This window comes from Cupressus sempervirens, chromosome 1 (assembly GCF_028749045.1).
Source record: "Cupressus sempervirens isolate cs-2001-9-10 chromosome 1, ASM2874904v1, whole genome shotgun sequence".
NCBI lineage: Eukaryota > Viridiplantae > Streptophyta > Pinopsida > Cupressales > Cupressaceae > Cupressus > Cupressus sempervirens.
The window spans coordinates 294,627,776-294,640,889 of record NC_143118.1 but is presented as its reverse complement, the minus strand read 5'-3'; positions in this window follow the sequence as shown (position 1 = coordinate 294,640,889).

Here is a 13,114-nt window from a genome sequence, read left to right as displayed (position 1 = left end):
GTGTTTGAAGGGTTTCTTAAAAATCTGTGCCCTATATTACATTTGCTATATCTTCGGCAATGAGCCAGTTTTAATCTTAAAGGTAATGGTGATTATTTTTTATGTTTTACTTCAAGTAAGTAAATCCCCCTCTTCATTAGTGCTCAATTCTAACAAAATGACTTTGGTTGTCTCAGTTTCTATAACTGATGCTTTGTTGATTTCAGATTTTTGCAACTATGTCTAGGGTTATTTCTCTTTCATTTTTATTAAATATTTCTTCTTGAGGCTATTACGATACGGTTCTAATTGTTGAGTAATATTAAGAAATGTTGAATTCATAATGTGTCAAATGTTGGCTAGAATAGTTATAATTTTGTGAAAGCTGCTTTGAAAATAAGTTTGGTGTAGAACTGAATACTTTTTTCATAGGACATAGAAGCTATGAAAGGCCAGTTTAATAGACAGTGGGAAACAAAGACAAATTATCACGATAGAGGAATGGTTAAGGAATGATGGATTGTTGGATTCTTCAATATATAAGTGTCTCCTCCATTAGTGTGCAATTCACTTGTTTTCTTTTAGAAACTTAAGATAGCCATAACATTGGATTTTGTAGTTAGTTTTACCTAGAGGAGGAATACTCATGTCAAATGAGGTACAATAGCTTGGCACATAAGTGTGTGTGATACTGATTTTTCGTTGTTTCAATCTTTCTCAAACTAATTCCTGGCTCCATTAAAATTTAATATTGACAACGCTTAAATAAAAAATTTGTCAAATGATAGGTAGAGCCTATGGTTACTATTTTCTGAAAGCAGCTTTTAAATAGACATTCCCTTGAATTTAGTTCAACCTAACTTTCATAAAATCAAAATCAATTTGGACATACAAGCTTCTCGTCTACCATTTCACTAACTAACCAAATTGAAAAAAAGCTATTTATTGTTATTCTTTTGTGTAAGATTAGGAACTCTTTTTTTAAGGTACACTGATTACAAAACTTGTTCAATGATAGCTAAAAAAGGGGTTCATGAGATTCAGAAACCTTCTTTTAAAAAAAAAATTAGTAGAGAAGCTTAAACTGTTGAACTTCAACATATTAGTATTGAATTACTACAAATGAATAATTAGTTTAAATATGACACAAATCAGTTCATGACATTCTATGTCCCACACCAATATTTGTTTGGATTCATAACTCGTATGTCCATTATTTGCCTCAGTTTGTGGGTGCATAAAAGTGACATCTCTAGTCATAGATCTAATCCTTAAACATGTAAAACTAAATTTCATAGATCCAATCTCTAATCTCTAAACTTTTAAAATTTAATAAAATTCATATTCTGACTTGTTTATTATTTGACACGTTGTTCCCAGAATCATGATTGTAACTTAGTTTCATCACAATGATCCTTATGAACTTACATGTACATTCACTAACAAGTAACTCTAGATGAAACTTTAAGTTTATTTATCACATTTCAACATTCTCACCAAAATCTGAACTACATTATCTCATGATTGTTGCAGAGTACCACTGCTCACATGTGAAATAGGCATCTAGATTACTGAACCCTTCTTAAAATTAGTTTCATTGAATTAATATATGTTATGCTATCACTGGGTCTGTAATTTGAGCATGAGAATAATGTCATATCTATCTACATGTTTTTCCTAACAAACTTCTGAAATATAATTTCTATAAGTTTTTAAAATTAGAGTAGATGAATTATTCTATAGGAAAAGGTGTTGCATTTAGGCATTTATTGATAGATTTGGACATGAACAATTTTCTATTTCTAGTAGATTATAATGATGATAGTATTGGATTTTTTTCCATGTTTAATTTTTCTCGTGATTCTTGAACTTTCAGGTTGTTTCTTCACAAGATTGGCCTAAACTTATAAAGGATGCAGGTTTTTTCTATGTATGCTCAAGCACATCAGAAAGAATTAACTCAAGAGATAGAAAGATCATGTGAGAGGCACTGTATCTGGGGGCATGATGAAGTATGTGTTGTCTTGCTTATCCATTGCTTGAAGGTTTTGACATAGCCTAAACATTTATTCTATATATAAATCGATTATAACATCTCAATAAGTAATAACAGATAATATAAATATTTCCAAACTTCTAAGGTGTATAAAATGTTAAATTAGTATGAAATAATTGTTTAGAGTAGGTTACTATGTGTTAGTCTTTTGTATTGTTTAAAATACTTCTATTGTATTGAATAAATGATATGTGGGAGGAAGAGTGGAGGGAAGACAAATATGAGTCTTTTAACCATATGAATTATGATTATAGAAGACATTACAGTCTCCTTTGTTCTTGACCATAGTAATAAAAAGTAAAACAACGTGTAATATGGGGTGGTTGCTGGGGGATTTTAATTTCCTTCTTGAACCAACCAACCAACAAAAGTTGCTTATAGTAAGATACAATTATTTAAAGCAGGTTAATGCATTTTATTACTTCAAAACTTGTAAATGCTCTAGAGACTTGTTAGATGCACTACATGAAAACAACATAGCCATAGAGTAAGCTTTTCATACCAATTGTATATAGAAGCTATAGAATTTTACAATTTTTATAGTTTAATTTCCCTTTCTAAGTATGATTAAAATATCGTTAGGATTCCAATTTAAATAAATCCAAAATAATATAGTTATTTGTTTTCACTCCAGGATTTTCTAAGACAACTAATTATTTTATCTAACTGTCTTTCAGCTTGCATAAACAACTGCAAGATTATTATTTTATCGTAACTTTAATTTCTTACGATACCATCCTTATCTATGTGGAAACATTGTAGGTAACAATCGCTTCCTTGGCTTCAATTTTTAATGAATATGCTCTAAAGAGCCAATTTGAGACAAGCATCTACCTTCAGGTGAGTAATTTGTAGTGATCTATTGATATCCTAGAGATCATTACTGGTCTAATACAGGTTTGTCACTCAGGCATGCTTAGTAGAAATGAGGATTTTCTATTGCTCATAAAACCTAGTAAGCATATGATAGTATTTTCTATGATATTTATATTGAGTAGAAATTGTGTCCTTACTATTTGTGAAGTGCTAAAATGTTTTTCAACAAACATGATTGGTTTCACCCTAAAAGATTTAGTTTCCCCTAATAGGTTGTCTATTTGACACTTGAGGCTTTTTTTCAATTCTTGGACGAGTTTCAAGAGGAGAAACCTGGGGATTCAGTCCTGGAAAAAAATGAACATGAGATTGGATGGCTTGAAACTGGGAAGCCTTTCTATCCAACAATTTTTGATCCTGTACTTCAAATTTTTAGTCATGACCAACCACTTAGTTGTCTGGGAAGACCCAGGTATGTAATTGCATTGTATTAGATATGGTTTACATTTTTGTCGAGATTCTATTACTACAAAAATGTTGTGCAGTCTGTAACTTCTAATTGTATGGTGTTTTAACATAATTTTTGTTTTAATCGGAACGCTATTAGCTCTGCTTCAGTTCAAATTGCCATATTCTCCAAAGGTTATGCAAATTCTCCTTGGTGTTTGGCTGAGCTTTCTTGAATTTTTGGTGGGCTCTTTCTTCCATGAAAATTTTATACTCTACATGCTTTATTCAATTTTTTTTAAAGAGGAAATGGAACATTTTGTTGCAAGCATTACATAATAAGTCATTTTTGATTATTTAACACTTTTTATAGAGGTAATCATGGGTGCAAAGAAGGTCAGGAATCTCAATTTCAGACCTGCATTTCAGCTGCTCAAGGGTTCTTATCATTGCTGGGCAGATTTATTATGAGAATTTTTTCGTTATTGGACCCCAATGTTGCATGCCAGCATTACTAGGTTTTTGCAATTTGAAATTTAAGTGTGTGCATACTGCATTGTATACAATTGTCATTGTTGTCTTAATTTGCACAATAAAATATAGAAGGAAGGATCTGCACTTTCAACTCCCATGCATCGATATATATTTCATATTTTGAACAAAGGAAAAAATCATATATTCAAAAAAACACAGAAAAAACATAAAACTTTCTTTCACCAATATGAGTATATTTATCTATATTGTTTAATTGAATCACCTATTTCTTATGAGAAGAGTCTAGTACATAAAATATTTGGTGGCTGACTCATAAGTTAGGTTGTGATTTTTAGTTGTTTATATTTTCAAAATTTTCCGTAATTTGTTAACAAGGATGAGTGAATGTAAGAAGATATCAGAAGAAGTTATTCATATCCAAACATCATCTTTTTTAATATTAGTGAGGGAATAGAGAGGGGCTTATAGACACCTTCAAGATTTATTGTTCATTTCATAAATGGGATTTTTTGAGTCACTTAAACCTTTCAAAATTATTTTTATGCTGGGAACTCTAGGTTATAGTCTTAGAAAAGTATTTTATTCATTAACAATTGCTTCAACCTAGCTTGTAGGTGAAGTGCACACAATGTTCTTATTGCTCAAATAAATTTGATCCTTTCTTAGATTTGAGCCTAGAGATCATTCGAGCAGATTCCTTGTTGAAAGCATTATCCCTTTACACAGCAGTGGAGTAGTTAGATGGGGGTGTGAAAAGATATCAATGTGAACGATGCAAAGTAAAAGTGAAGGCTCTAAAACAACTCAAAATTGATAAAGCACCACATGTTCTTGCAATTCATCTCAAGCACTTCATTGTAGTTGGATCTAGAAGAAAAATTGACAAAAAAGTAGACTTTGGTTGTATGTTGGATCTCAAACCATTTGTTAGCAGTTCACATGTAAGTAGCCCTTACAATATTATTTGCTAGTGGATCACATTTTCAGTGGAATCTAATAATATAGTTTTGTAATATCTACTAGTTTTTTAATAAATTTTGCACATTTTAATGATATTTTAGTTTCTCTGTCTATTGATCAATCATAGGAGGGAAATTTTAAGTACACTCTTTATGGTGTTCTTGTTCATGATGGCTGGAGCACACATTCTGGTCATTATTTCTACTTTATTCATTCATCCACAGGCATCTGGCATGCTTTAGATGATAATCGGGTATACATTTGCTATAGTTGTGAAGACATGTTTAATTTTGTGGAGCAAGCTCATTATAATTTGTGTATAATAGAATACACAAAAGAACTACAATTTTATGTAGAACCTTTTCTTTATATAGTAACACTAATTATACTAAAGTTTCTTAGGCTGATTGAAGTTATTCTTATGACATTTTGTACTCTAGGTCTATTCAGTCAGTGAGAAAAGTGTGCTTTCCCAGAAAGCTTACATGCTATTCTATATACGAGATAAACAAACTAGCATTCAAACAGCAGGTGGGTCTGAATCTCAGTATAATGGCTCTAAACTAAAGAAGAGGGTGTCATTGAACATTGGAAATCCAAAGGAAAACCACTTACAAGATTCATATGCCCCCCAAGTGACAGAAAACATGCATTCTTTCCAAACGACAACAATCTCTTTTAGTGTTGCAGGTGTAAACAAGATACCCAAATAGGTAGAAAATTTGTCAAATGTCAATTTCATTTTAGAAAGTCTAGAAAAGAACACAAGTTCTAGCCAGTCATGCAGTAAATCTAGATCATCAGCAAATCATGATGCTACATTACAGATGGTGCCTCCAAGAACCAATGGTATACAAACAAATAATGTCTTCTCAAGTCATACCATAAGTAATGGATGCACATCGAATGGGTCTAGTAATAATCTTAAGAAGCAAGAATCTGAAATAAAGGGAACTGATTCTGTGGGTAATTTTAGTGATATGGTTGTTAGACATTCTTGGAACTATGATGTGAGCAATGATAATGAGAACTATATTGGTAGAAATTTTGAAGCTTATTCAAAAATTAATGGCAACAAATCATGAGAATGTCAAACATTCTACAAATGGTTTGACAGGTATTATTACTCGACATCATGCTACTAAACTTCCAAAAAATGATTCAAATGGTAAACTTGTAACTGGTGAGCATCTAGAGAATGGTAGTGTGGTCCACAATTCTATAGATAATGAGAGTGAGGCTGCTAAGCTCCTATCCCTGGAAGATGGTTCCTTATTTCAGGTGCTTGTTTTTTGTATTAATGTCGCAGTGTATATGTTTGTTTTTGAGAAAATTGCTTTTAGTTCTAATGAATCTTTATATGTTCCTTTTGGTAGGGAGGCAAAAATGGTACTTTTCTCTGTAAGGGAAGGGAAATGAATGGGTCATGTGTAAAAGCTATGCATCCACATAGGTTGCAGAAATATAGTCAAGAAACTAAATGTATTTCTAGCCAAAAGTACCAAAAACACCATGAGGACAACCACTACTTCGTTAATAGAAATAGATTGAAGCTTATGAAGCATCTTCCATGTCCTCAGTTTTTACAAGCATTGTCTTTCAGGAGGAATTTTCTTCTAAGAGCAATGCATATTTTGAGGAAGAAACGATCCAATGAAAGGAAGAAACGCATGAATTTATAGCTTAAGAAGGCTGACATTTTTCTTAAGCAGAAACGCTCTGCAAAAATGCCTTCTGGAAAAGAGTATCCAGCTGCGAAAAGTTTTACATGTTTAGTCGCTTCTAAGTATCCACAACAATCCCATGGAAAGGGTCTGTCAAACAAAATAAATGGTTGTGTTTCTGTGCAGCAAACCAAGACATCTAAAATTACAGCTGGTGTGGTTCAAAATGGGTGTAACATTGCTAAATTTTGTGATACTCCGATGCCTCTTGTAAATAGGAAGCTTTATAGTGGAAATGGTACTAAGCTAAATAAACAAAGAGAATTTCTTGGCAGACTTGGTTTAAGTAAAGCTAGACAATATTCTAATGTTGAGCAAGACTCTAACATTAGCATAGAGAAAAACTTGTCTGCTCTCTGTGTTTCTGTGCAGCAAACTGAGACATCAGAAATTATAGCTAGTGTGGTTCAAAATGGGTGTAACATTGCTAAATTTTGTGATACTCTGATGCCCCTTGTAAATAGGCAGCTTTCTAGTGGAAATGATACTAAGCTAAAGAAACAAAGAGAAGTTCCTGGCAGACTTGGTTTAAGTAAAGCTAGACAATATTCTGATGTTGAGCAAGACTCTAAAATTAGCACAGAGAAAAACTTGTCTGCTCCCCGTCAGTCAAATAATAGATTTACAGATAGAGGAGAAACATGCCAACAAGATGGGGCTCTATCTACAAAAGATTTTGAACCATCTTTTCTAAATGCTAGATTACATGGGCCAATAGGTATAGTCATAATTTTATTTTATTCTATGCAATGTAGCTCAATTAAGCTCAATATTCATCCTCTATTTATGTGTTGGGTATTTAATCTTTGTTGACGATGGTTTACTATGGCTATTGTGCAATTCCATGTTGGGATAGTATTGATGATGTCTTGGTAAAAAGTAGCAGAACTACAGACAAACATGCAAACCATGTTGGTTATGTCTTAGATGAATGGTAGGTTATCTTTGTACAAATACAATTGCATCATGGGACTTGGCATAGCAGTTTATTCATGCATAAAGTGTTTCTATGGAAAATAATCAATTATCTATGTCTATGTTGTTGTGTTTCCATAAACTTGTGTGGTTTATGCAAGGATGAAGAATATGACCATGGCAAAAGGAAAAAGGTTAAACAAGTACAGGATGAAGATGGCATAGATGACTCTTATGAAAAATATTCCAATTGACAGAGCAATTCTTTTCAATCACTTTCAAAGAGAAAAGCCAAGATTGCTAGTAAAGGGAATTCATTCATGAGAACAAATCAAGAGAAACTATAGCACAATGCAAGATAGAGTTTTTTGTCAAGCTCAATGCCAAACCAATGTTGGGGAAAAACCTATAAAATAGAGGGAAAATCACATTGCTGGCAACCATTCAGAAAGCATGGAAAACACTGCAAAAAGTTGATAATGAAGTCAAAATATCATGAAAAGATGCATTACTTCATTTTTCAATGATTCAGAGTTAGATCTCTGCAGCGAATATTTCCTTATACTTTCGAAATTCATCAAATAAATGTGAGAAATGGAGATATATTTCTACTTGTCAAACTTGCAAATATGTTTGTGGTTGAAGTAGCAGGCTAAATGCAGAACTGTCAAACAACAAAATGTGGTCCACAGGTTACATATTACATGGAGTTTTGTTGGTTCAATTTGTTTAGCTAACTGTTCCAAGTTTGAATTTCAGATTTTTTCATTTAGCTATACGTAATCTGAGTGGTTATTAATGAAGTAATAATGGATATTTCCTTTAAACTCGTTGTTAGAGTTGGAACATCAAATAAAGGATGTTGCCTCGATATAATAGCAGCATATCTTATGTATTGAATAGAAATTAAACTTTGTCAAAATCTCAAATGTGCAAGAGTGATAGAAAACTAATAAATAATATTCGAGACCTTGTTCCCTTCCCATTGCTTTTAAAACTTTGAGTAGTTGAGAATTTATTTGCACTTATGAATAGAAATGTAAGGCTTATATAAGTTAATGGGACAAAACACAATAAATAGGATTTTATGCTTGCACTTATGAATATGAATGTAGGTTGGTAGAAATTTAGTGAGGTAAAACAATATTTTTCTCTGGAACTAAAATGTTTACCAGGTGTTTGCTAGCTGTGTGCTCTTTGGTGGATGGTCCATGGTAAAATGTACTTGCTCTAGTGGGCAAGGTATATAACTATTTTATATTGCTTACAACATTATAAGAAAAGTGGGCTTAAAATATCCTACACATCTTTCAATATTATGTAATGTATTATTTTCAAGTTAACTTCATATAAACCATAATTCCCCCAGATGATTGAGTGGACTACCTATTAAGAGACACTTGCCTATTAGCATACACAACTTATTATTCATTTATATGTTTGATCAAGATTAACAAAGAATTTACATCAATCCAATTTATTGATGAGGTTGCATGGGTGGCTATGTTTTGAGTTGGTGTACCTATATATGAAAAGAAAAATTACATGTACATGGTCCTGACTCCTTATATATGGAAAGAAAAGCTATATGGTTTCTGATAACTGTAACTTTGGTAACATTTTGAGTATCTGCAAACCATATATTTATTGTTTCAATTTGAATGGATATTGGAAGTGTAAATGTTTTAAACTCATATATGCTGGAAGATACATATTTAGTTAATTCATTGGTGAAGTTGCTTATTTTAATTTAATTGATTTTGGTTGTCAATCAAAATGCTAACTGCAATGTGTATTGTATTTTAGTGCTTATTTTCATTTGAAAGATCGAAGAAAATTATATGAACAAATAGATAGTAATTGTGGCATGTATAACACTTCATATATGTATAGCGACCCAAGCTTGCCGAATCTATTACCAGTTGGACCATATAGACATGTACATCTAACCATAACTCAAGCTGTTAACTGTTTCATACTCATTAACTGATTGATAAGAATTAACAAGAATATGACAAACATTAGACTTGAGTGATGATCGTAGAGGTCTAGAGAGGATGCAGATCTAACCTTCATATCAACCACATCAATACAAAAACATAGGTCCATTGGTCTCTATTTGTCTATAATTAGGTTGTAGATTCATGATGAAATATCCTATTCTATTTCTTAGTCCACGTGAGTATTTGTTTGAGGAAATGAGGAGACACTATAAGGGTTGTAAATTCATAGAGTATCCTACTCTATTTCTTGATCCAGCTGAATATTTGTCCAAGTAAATGAGGAGGCACAAGCAGGGGTCCAACACCATGGTCAATCCAAGATGTTTTCAAGGACATGTAAACATGAATACATGTTGCACAGCCACACATTCCCCTTCAGTTTATCTACCTTAAGGTGGATATTACATTACATTGCTTTTGTTAGTCATTCCTCCCTTTTGTTTCTTTATCTTAAGAATAAGATGATTGAGATTTAATAATTCATTAATGATGAAACAATTTGGTTTCAAATAATCTTGACTTTGGGCTGGTCATCTATCAGGTATTATCTTGTTGCTCTGATTTTGTTGTGGTGTAGCTGTTATGCTACCAATTTTTCAAGTTGTGCTTTTTTGTTTTGATGAGCTTTATTGGTTCATCTTTCTTTTTGTATAAGGGTCTGAGCCTTCTTAAATCACATTTTACCTTAATCAAAAACATTGCATTACTTTTTATTTACGTACTTGCACTTTGATTTCGTTCAAATCTTACTAAATTCTTGAGGTTAAAATCATCGTCTAAAACATTAGGCTATGTACCTAGTTTTCACGATGAACGGGCATTGCGACGGGGTCGTTTTGGTGGCAACGACAGTTGGCATCCCTGCCACAGCGACCCCATCACAATGCTTGCGGCGAGGTTTCTATGGCGATGAAGATAGTTGGCGTTGCTGCCACAGTGACCCTGTTGCACTGCTTGTGGGGGATGTCCCAATTGCGATGTCTGCCACAACCATTGTGACGACCGTTGGCATCGCCACCACAATGACCCTATTGCACTACTTATGGGGGACGTCACAATTGTGACATCCGCAACAAGAATGGTGATGACAGTTGGCGTCACCTCCATAGGGACCCCATCGCACTGCTTGTGGGGTACATCGCAATTGCGATGTGTAAGGAAACTTGGCAATAAAAAAAAATACCCGTTTCCACATAACCCATAATAAATCTAAAATAAACACGGAATTAAAATCCACATGCAAGAAAATAGACAACATATCCAAAAAATTGTGACACAAGATATACCCTGGGAAACCCTCATTGAGGGAAAAACCCAGCCTCCAAAAGCATCCATCACCATGTATTATTCAGCAAAAATACCATTGCCATACAACCATGGAAGCCTTCATGGCCATAGCCACAACCGAGAAAACTATGTGAACAAGCATAAATCCACACATCCCATGCCATGCTTTCAACCTTCACAAATGCTCCCTTGGCTAACTTGTCAAGCCTTGTCCCGCTCGACTCTTGCCTTTTGTCTTCTTCTTGTCACTCTCTCTCTCTTGTCTACAACAACTACCCTTGTGGCTGCTTATATAGTAGCAAGTCCCACAAAAACCACTAAGTGGTATTACATAAACCATGTGCTACCTAACCCACTGACCCCACATTTAATATTGAGCATTTAATTCTTTTCCCCAATATTAAATAATTACATGAAATATTTTCACAATGTTAGAATACAACTCATCAAGAATATTCCATGGGAATCTTTACATGTTGCACGTCCATCTAGGTACAACATTACATAATAAAATAAAATAATAAAATAACAATATTATGCAATGTGTGCAACACCCATTATCTCAACAATCTCCCACTTGTTGTATACATTGCATAGGGTCAATCCGTAGCCACATAAATGAACAAGGGAACAATCCCTCTTAGCACATCCACCATCATGGATCAAAATACACCAAGTGCTTCATCCTAGTACCCGCAACAAAATCAAAGTATCCAGTATCTCAAACATGAATGATCTCACCTCCTATTATGCCACTCCCACTGGACATACATAGAAGCCATCCAAAGAGAAAACCACCCAACCTGTTGCATTAGAAGATCATAAAATCCTGTACCAACTGAAATTCCAAGCACAAAAACCTAATCCAAAGGTAATCACATGTATCTATAGTTGTCAAAAATATCCATAGCTGAAATAGCACCCACAGCAAGTGCGAAACCCATCCAACTATCCATACCTCAAAGGTATAACAAGTGAATCTCATATCACTGACATATCCAATCTACAACCTGCAATCACAAGCCTCAAGAGCAATACCTGCCACATATATACCAAGAAGCTCCCACTGCAAAAGATAATGTCAAATCTATAACCAATCCACTCAACACATCTCAAAGAAGTAAATCCATGTAGTATCAAGGACATCCATAATACATAATCCAATATCCTGCAAGAATAACTCTCATAACAAGTCTCCAATGCTCTCCCAAGTTCACCACAACCAACAAAGGAAAGAGAAAGAAATAACCATGTCATCTCTCACATGACATACATGAGCACAAACTAGTGATCACAATCTCCAACCAATCTCAAATCCAATGTAGTCAAAACTGAACATCCAAGAAGATAACCAAGACTAGAGAAACCATGCAAATCATAACCTGTATCATGTCCTTCTACACACACCTCTAGATGTAAACTGTGCAAGTATGATCTCCTCCATAAAACCCCAACAAGAAGCCTCAACAACACCCAAACCATACCATATAACTAATCATGGATGTAAGCCTCTCACAAGAAGATCAAACTCAATAAACCATTCCTAAACCAAGGAATATGCCCAATATAAAACCATCTCCCAAACTCAACCAGCATAACAACATATGCACATGGAGATAACCAATGCTAAACCATCTCTCAAATGAACCCTCCAGAACTAACTCATGTACCATAGCTCAAGATCCATATCCATGAAAGACAAGCATAAATATAATGCAACTGAGAGAAACAATGGGCTATACCTCTCAAGTAGCAAACCGTCGACTAGACCAAGAGTGGGGAATGAGAATGCTCATCAAGATACCCAAGTCTCCAACCAAGACTCATCTAAGAACAATCTCCTCTCAAGTCCATATCAGGTGACTGCCCCTTGGACTTCCTGCTAAAACCATCAACCGTCCCAACAAATACTTCTCTAATCTAAGAGAAATCAGCGTCACCACCGTCTCTAAGTATCCATGAGCACCTGTAACCAATCAATCCATGCCAAATCCAAATGCAACATAGCAATATCATGAAGTATCCAACTTATGATCAGTGTACTCAATACCAAGAAACTAAACCAAGATCAATGTCAAAGTTCTAACCATGGCCTCAGGAACATAAACATGACAACATGATCTTACCATCTCAACTAAAGAGATAACATGCTCCATATGAACACACCATAACATGTCACAACTCTAAACGCGTATCAAGAGTATACCATGACATAATAATGAAACCATCCTCACACCGAGGATAACATGCCAAATAAAAGCATAAACCACACCTTTGCCAAGAACCCTGTGAGTCCTCAAGATGCAACCATCTCCACACACCATGAAGAAAAAAATCTCCACATACCAGGAAGAACCATCTCCATACACCATGAAGATAACCAAGAACTCCATGAGTCCTCAAGATCTAACCATCTTCAAACACCATGAAGA